Genomic DNA, 8,275 nt, shown 5'->3' with positions numbered 1-8,275 from the left:
CACAAGACGCCCGGGCAGAAACCACCGAATCCGCCCGTCCCGTGCTAAAGACGCCCGGATTCCCAGGCAGACCCATTTCGTCTTCTTCAAGCTTCAAGGAAGGATGCACATCTTTTTCTAGAGACCGGAGTCTTCCTAGAGACCGGAGTCTTTCCAAAAAGACCTGCGTTTCCTTAAGTAGGGACTTAATCGTCATTTAAGCCCTTAGTTAACCCTAATTCATCCACCTAATCCCCACTATAAATACCCCATTAGTCTAATTAGAAGAGCATGTTCTTCTTAGCAATCTTTAGTGTAGTTAATATAAATCAAATCTCTCTTTAATCTTGTAATCAACAATTAATGAAGTTTTAATACAAGTTTTATTTCCTTAATCTCTCTTTTGTTCATCCTTTATTTTGGGTAATTGAAGATTATTTGGGTTATTATTGGGAGATTGACAACCTCTCAATCAAGCATCAAGTACTTCTTTTATTCTTTGCTTTATTATTGGAATCATTAGTAGGTATAATTCTCTTAATCCCTCTTTAATTATTGTTAATCACTTTTATTTATTCATCATGTTTCACTTTGTTGGTATGATTGACAACATTGCTAGCATGTTCAACATGATAATGAGTGAGTAGTTCCTTAGCTAAGGTTAATGGGGAATTAGGGGAAACCAACATGGGGAATGATTCATGCTTAAATTAATATGCTTTCATAGTTTATTTGCTTGCTTGTTGTGATCTCGACTCATGCACATGTTATATTTGATGAAATGTGAGCCTATGAATCCTTGCATTTTTTACCCATCACCTATCCTTTCAATGAGACTTGTAAGACATAAACCAACTCGAATCTCATTAGACCATGCATGTTGTTGAGTAGGGAAGACTAAGTCGACTTGTAGGTGTTGTACAATCTAATCGATTCGGCTCCGGGACCCAAACTTTCCTAGGATTTTAAGATATAAACCAACTCGATCCATCACAACAATAATTGCTTGCTTATAATTTGAGAAGATGTTTGTATGATCAGTTCCCATGAATCCCCTATGACCCCATGACACCCTAGTGCTTTTTATCAATTGTTTACATCCCTTTTAATTCATCTTGCTTGTTTACTTTCATTGCTATTTAGTTTAGTGATCTTCTACATCAACCCCAATTGTGACACCCCCTAAGACACCACTAGTTGCAATAGAAATCTCATCTCAATTCCCGTCCCTTGGGATCCGACCTTTACTTGCCTCTTTACTAATTGTAGAGTTGTTGGTGAAGTTATAAATTGTGTTTTGGTCTAGGTGCTCCTAACGACAAGTTACCGAAAAGACATAGTCCGACCAAAAATGGCGCCGTTGCCGGGGACGGTGTTAACTTGATTTAGATTTTCTTATATTTTTATTAGTTGTGTCTTTCTTTGCCTTGGGGAAGTAAAACTCCTCAAGGGTTGTTCTAATTTTTTCGAGTTGTTTGATATTTTGCATGTCTAGGTCACAAGGTGACTTGTTACCCTTTGATCGTGAAATTGAAAGAACTTTGACAACCAATAGAAGACTTGCTAGGAGAAATTTGAGAGGTATTGGTGAGGTTGTCGATATTCAACCAAATACTATTGAGTTCATCAACCCTTTTGAAAGAGAAGGTGAGGAGAACCTAACACAAAATCCAACACAAAATCAACCCACAATGCCTAAGTTTTCATCAGATTCCGTACCGACCGAGGAGAACCTACCCAATGGTACTCCCACACCACAACATCTAACCGGAAATTTTATTGCCAAATCCGCATTTATCCAATTAGTCGAAAGAAGCCAATTTGTGGGGATGCCTAGTGAAGACCCTCATTCTCATATGGAGACTTTTTGTGACTATTGTGATGCGATTTCTCAAACCGGTGTAACTCAAGACCAAATTCGATGGGTCTTATTTCATTTTTCTTTAATTGGCACCGCAAAACAATGGTTGAAAGGCCTTGATAAGGCTACTCTCGGAATTGATTCTTGGAAAAAGTTGGCTCTAGTTTTCTACAAAAAGTTCTATCCACCGGAAAAGACTAACATGCTAAGAGCTCAAATCACGGGCTTTAAGCAAAGGGATGAAGAATCTTTGTATGAAGCTTGGGAGCGGTTTAAGGGAATTTGTCGCTCATGTCCTCACCATGGACTTAGCGAGTGGTTCTTGGTACAACAATTTTGGAACGGTCTTTATGAAGATTCAAGGAACATCCTCAACATGGGATCAAATGGAATGTTCATCGAAGTTGATGACAATCAAACTTGGAACAAAATTGAGGAAATGGCGGTCCATAACTCATAATATAGTAGACCTCGCAAGGCTACTAGAGGAGGAAAGCATGAAGTGGACTCCATTACTCAATAGGGTGCTCAACTTAGTGCTCACATTGATACCATCAATTTGAAGTTTTAAAAAGCTATGGCTAGACTTGAAGAAGGCTCAAAATCACCAAAGCATCATGTTAATGCCATGACGGCATCTTCATCAATCCCAAGTGGGATATGTGAGAATTGTGGAACTTTGGGACATGACCAAAGTGAATGTAGGGGAACAAATAAACAAGTGAATGCTTTCCAAGCATACAAGAGTGGTACCCCTTATTCAAACTATTACAATGAAAACACCAAATTCCTTCCAAATCTCTCATACAAAAGTCAAAATGTTCAAAACCCTCAAACAACATACACCCCACCTCCCATGAGAAACCAAAATCAAAGACCCTTTTACAACCAAAACCAAGGTTACCAAAATCAATCTCCATACAATCAACAAAATGACCAAGGTTTTGATGTTCAAAAAGCGGTCCTTCAAATGCAAAAAAATCAACAAGAGTTTTTCACTCAAATGCAAAAAGATAGTCAAGCAAAGGAAACCACCATCAACAACATCCTAGCTCACACCAAAATGTTGGAAACCCAATTGACCCAACTAGCATCTACAAGCTCACAAAGACAAAAGGGGCAATTACCACCTCAAAGTAATCCCTCAAGACATGAAACGGTTAGTGCCATTCACTTCAGGAGTGGTACAAGGTATGAAACACCGAAGAAGCAAGTTGAGGATGAAGTTGTGGAAGCTAGTGACAAAGAAGAAATTGTGCAAAACTCCAAGGATGGTGAAACATCAAAAGAAGAAATTTCAAAGAAAAATGAAGACAAGGTCAAGGAGAAGGAGCCCATTGTGATTAGATTTCCTTTTCCAAGTCGTCAAGCCAAGCCCAAATTTTATGACCAACTTGGAAAATTTATGGAAATTGTGAAGAATTTGGAAGTCTCAATTCCTTTCACGGAATTAATCAATCATGTGCCGGCCTATGCGAAATACATGAAAGACATCCTCACAAAGAAGAAGTCGATCCGGAAGCTTGAGACTATCGCCTTCACTAAGGTGAGTAGTGCAATACTTCAAGGGAGTTCACCTCCAAAACTCAAAGATCCGGGAAGCTTCTCAATACCGTGTACCATTGGCGACACCACGATCAACAAAGCCTTATGTGATCTAGGGGCTAGTGTGAATGTTATGCCGTACTCGGTGAGTAAAAGGTTGGGGATGGGAGAGCTTAAATGCACCAATATCACACTCCAAATGGCCGATAGATCGACGAAGACACCATTAGGGATATGGGAAGATGTTCCCGTACGAATTGGGAAATTTTCATCCCGGTGGACTTTGTCATTGTTGACATGGAAGAAGACACCAACATTCCAATCATTGTAGGAAGACCTTTCTTACACACCGCGGGTGCGGTGATTGATGTGAAGCATGGAGAGCTCACTCTAGAAGTGGGAGATGAGAGCATAACTTTCAATCTTGACAAGACCATAAGAGCTCCCCGTTTGCATGAACCATGTTTCATGGTTGATCATTATAGCCGGAAGGATGATAGGAAGAAGTCGGAATTTCAATGGAAGAAGAAATTTGAAGATGCTCCATTCAAAGAGCAAGTGAATTGTAACAAAGAGAGATTGAAAAGCTCACCAAAGTCAAGCAATGAAGAGGATGGCCTCATTGGCCAAGACAAGAAAATGGGAGAGTTGTCTCTATCAACTCAAGAGATCTTTAGTGATCAAGTAGATGAAGGTTGTGGTCTTTGGGACGATGAGTTTGAAGGGATTTTCAATCCTTATATTGGTACTGCTATCGATCAAGACCGACAACAAGGGCAAAGATCTATTGAAGATCTTTATCATGATAATGAACAAGCTTTTGATTACTTCTTCAAGGTGTTGAGCAACATCAACAACACCTTGGACATGCCCCCATGACATCTCACTAAGGATGAGAGTTTGGTGGAGTCCTCCCTAAACGACCATTTGTAAATATTTCTAACTCCCTAACTCGCATTTTAATTCTTACATTGCATTTTTGTCATTCTTGGATTTTTATGCTTTGATCAAGATAATTATCATTTTTGAGAGAAGTGAGGGAGGGACTAATGATTCAATTGATGTGTAGTGCTTTAGCTTAGTGTGGGGATAGCAATTGCCTAGGTTATTCATGCCTTAGTAGTGCCCCCACAATGAAGAACACGGGATTTTGAAGAATGAAAAATGACGAGAGATATGCAAGTACACGGATGGAACTGAATCCGGGTAAAAGGGGCAGAATCCGAGCGTTTTCTAGGGAATCCGCCCGTCTTCAGGCAACCCGGGCGTATTTGTCAAAAGCCGCCCGTCCTTCTGAGCTGAATTTTTGAAATTTTGGGACTGTTAACAAATCCGAGCGTCCTGCAAGAGAAGACGCCCGTCCTCAGAAAGACGCCCGTCCTGAAAGGAAAGACGCCCGTCTTTTTGGCTGAGAAAAGCAAGAAAATTCACTGGAAAGGAATCCGCCCGTCTTCAGTGAAAGACGCCTCTTCCGCAGTTGAACAATCCGAGCGTCTTTACTGAAAGACGCCCGTCTTTAGGCGAGAACTCTGAAGCCAAAACAGGCAGAATCCGAGCGTCCCTAAGGAAAGACGCCCGTCTTCCCCCTGCAATTCAAAATTTTTCGGGTCTTTTGTAAACCCCATCCCCCATTCATTTCTTCATTCCTTCATTCAAAACACTACCCATAAACCCCAAAACTCAAAACCCTCATCCTCTTCATCACCAAAACAAGATTTCCTCAACCACATTCATCAAAATCAAATAAAAACATCCTTCTAACAAAAATTAATCACTCCTCTTTCAACAAAAATCAAACCAAGCACCAAAATCTTCAACCTTTGAGTCGATTTTTGAAATTATAAAGGCAAAGCCTTTCATCTTAAAATCGATTTGGGTATATTTCTTCTTTAAAGATTTTCACTATTTTCTTGGTTAAATCATCAATGGCAAGGACAAAAGGAGCAACAAAGGCACCTAAGGCAAAGGCACTATCAAGAAGACAAAAGAGTCTTCAAGCAAAGAAAGCCTCATTGGCTATGGTAATAGCTAACTCAAACTTGGAAGTGCAACAACAACAACCTCCCTTGGAAGCAACAGCTTCAACAACTCCGGAAATTGCTCAACTTTCGAACTATCCGGAGGTAATTTTCATCTCTAACTCCCATAGGGAAACATTTACCAAGTATCCTAGAAAATCCTTTCTATCCACCAAGTTTATTTGTGAAGATGCCTTAGATAAGTTGGGCATCCTTGAGCAAACTAAAGCCTTCTTTGAAGCCATGGGGTTGGGCAAATTGTTTGCTACAAAAGAATTGACATACCCTTCCCTTACCTTAGAATTCTTGAGTTCTTTGAAAGTTACAAAGGTAGAGACTATGGAAAACATCGAGTTCCGCCTAGCTAATGTGAGTAGGCGCATCACCTTTGAGGAATTGGGTAAAGCATTGGGTCTTAGTGATTCACATAGTTTTTTCAAGAATCCCGGAAAGTATGACCCCGCTCCTCTTTGGGAGGCGATTTCCGGAAGGAAATTTGAGAACTATCATGCTAGTCGCACTCTATTAGTCCACCATCCGGGCATTAGAGTATGGCATAAGGTCATAGGGAATACCATCATTGCAATAAAAGACACCAACCACTTTACCAAGCTCGATTGTGTTCTTCTTAAGTCGGCCTTAAACATTGGAAGGGAATTCACCAAGCCTTTAAATTTTCTAAGGCTTTTGGTGGATAGATGGCTAAATGTTGATTGTGGGAAGCAAGGTACCACCGTTATTGTGAATGGAGGTCTAGTCACTCTTTTAGCTAAGTACTTTGATCCGAACTTCAACAAGGATAGCAAGTATGTGGCGAAAAAGGGGGGTCATCTCATTGATATGGATGCTATGATTAACAAGTACAAGTGGGTCACTCATAACCCTCTTGACACCAAGTATGGGTGGCTCCCCAATGAGGCTAGATCTTTTACTTTGCCTTCTAAGATTTTTCGTTTGAGTGTCCATCGGACCAACTACCTCCTTCCCCTCTCAAAAGAAGCCGAATACATTATCCAACAACAAAGGGATGAAGTTGAAATGCCCTCCTCTTCCATTGTCACACCACCCTATCCTTTCAAGTACCAAGAGTTCAAACCCGAAAGTGTTGAAGCAAGCAAAGATTATATGACTCTTCTTATGCAAGAGATGCACAAGCAAGCTTTTAAGGATTGGGAAGATGCTTAATTAGCCCAATATCCACCCCTTCTTCATTTAGCTAGGCAAGGACTACTTGATCCTTCATGTCCTTTGCCTAGTTGGGCGGATAGGGAAGTCTTTTTTCCGAGTGCATCTAGGGGTGAGAGTCCGGGTGACGATGAGGTTGTCGGTGATGCGGTTGTTGATAGCATTGATGAAGAGGCTAGTGAAGAAGAAGAGGATTATGAACAAAGTTAACAAGAAAGTGAAGAGGGAAGTGGTGATGAGTCCACTTCTATTGAGGAAGATGATGATAATGATGATATGATGGAAGACTATCAACCTTTGGAGGCTCCTACCCTCTTGAGGTTTGCTTACTTCTTTCTTTGTTTTATTTTACTTTATCTTGATCATGGTTGGAGTAGTCCTAGCAACATAGAGGACTAACACCTCGGCCCCATTGAGGTGTTCTTATTTCATTGTTCCCACCTTTTGAAAATCCAAAATGACAAATTTAGTTTCATGCATTGCATCTTGTGTGCATGAACTACACCCAACCTTAGGACATTAGAAATAATGTCTAACTCGGTTTGGGGAAGTACATGCATACGCAACGGGAGGTAATCTAAATTACGCTCTCCGTCAGAAACAAAAACCCATGCATCATATAGTGTAGATTAGTGTAGCTTGCATTTAGAGTAGAATTCATGCATCATGCTTGCATGATTTCCCATCATTGTGGCCATTGAGGACAATGCCCATATTAGTGTGGGGATGGGGAATTCTAACTTAACTTTTATTCAAAAATCCAAAAAAATTGAAAAATTTCGAAAAACCATAAAAATTTGAAAAACTGAAAACCCAAAAACAAGTTCATCTCCTTTGTAGAGTAGTCATGTATATATTGTTGTATATATTGTGTTTGTTTTATCCTTGTTCACATTGATCGACTACGCCACATCCGAGACATGAGGATATTGAAGACCGCATGGTATGATCTTTCCAATCTCCATTTTCCTCTTTATGGTAATGACTATGTGGCTTTATTTTGATTGATGCGGTATAACAATGTGAAATTAGGACTTTCATTTAGTGTATATGTCATATTAGTTGTTAGAATCATTTGCATTAAGATATTTATATGCTAGTTGCATCATGGCATGTAGTTTGCATGTTAGAAAGATTTTGCGAAACCGTCTACTTGGGAAGTTTGACAAGTGTATATAGGCCCTAGTAGATGTTTTTTCTTCTTAAGACTTTGCTTGTTAGAATACTTGTAAAACACCCCAGGATGTGTCATGCTAGTATCCTTTGACCCATGGATTAAGGCCTAGTCAAGAGTACCTTGTGGTTTGATAACTCCTTGGCTACCGTTTATTCCAAGGTGACCCTTGAAACCATGCATCCATCCATCATCCATGTTCTACCACATTTTTGTCATCAAAGGGAATGGGCACAAAAAGAAATCAATTTGAGTTCAATGAAATGAAAAGTGAAAGAAAGTTTGCAAAATGCATCAAATGAAAAGAGGAGCAAAAATAGAACTCCTAAAGCTTCAAATATAAGCCACCCTCACTACATATGGGGTGACTTTGAGAATGTTCAAAAAAGAAATGAAAAAGGTTGTCAAGTGTTGAAATGCCAAAAATCAAAAAGAAATGGCAAAGAAAGTGTTCTCAAATGTTATATGCCACAAAAAAATTGGGGGGAAAAACAAAAACAAAAGCAACTCCCA

At 39.8% G+C, this 8,275-nt stretch overlaps 1 non-coding gene across 1 annotated transcript; it reads right to left on the bottom strand.

Moving 5' to 3' along the window:
- Window positions 1-2,042: 2,042 nt before the first annotated feature.
- Window positions 2,043-2,149, bottom strand: LOC141644518 (small nucleolar RNA R71). Its single transcript, XR_012544133.1, has one exon. It is a non-coding gene; the product is annotated as a small nucleolar RNA R71 (small nucleolar RNA).
- Between the last annotated feature and the right edge of the window lie 6,126 nt (window positions 2,150-8,275).

Source organism: Silene latifolia, chromosome 2 (genome assembly GCF_048544455.1).
Source record: "Silene latifolia isolate original U9 population chromosome 2, ASM4854445v1, whole genome shotgun sequence".
In the NCBI taxonomy this organism is placed as follows: Eukaryota; Viridiplantae; Streptophyta; class Magnoliopsida; order Caryophyllales; family Caryophyllaceae; genus Silene; species Silene latifolia.
This window is presented reverse-complemented; position numbering and strand designations above follow the sequence as displayed.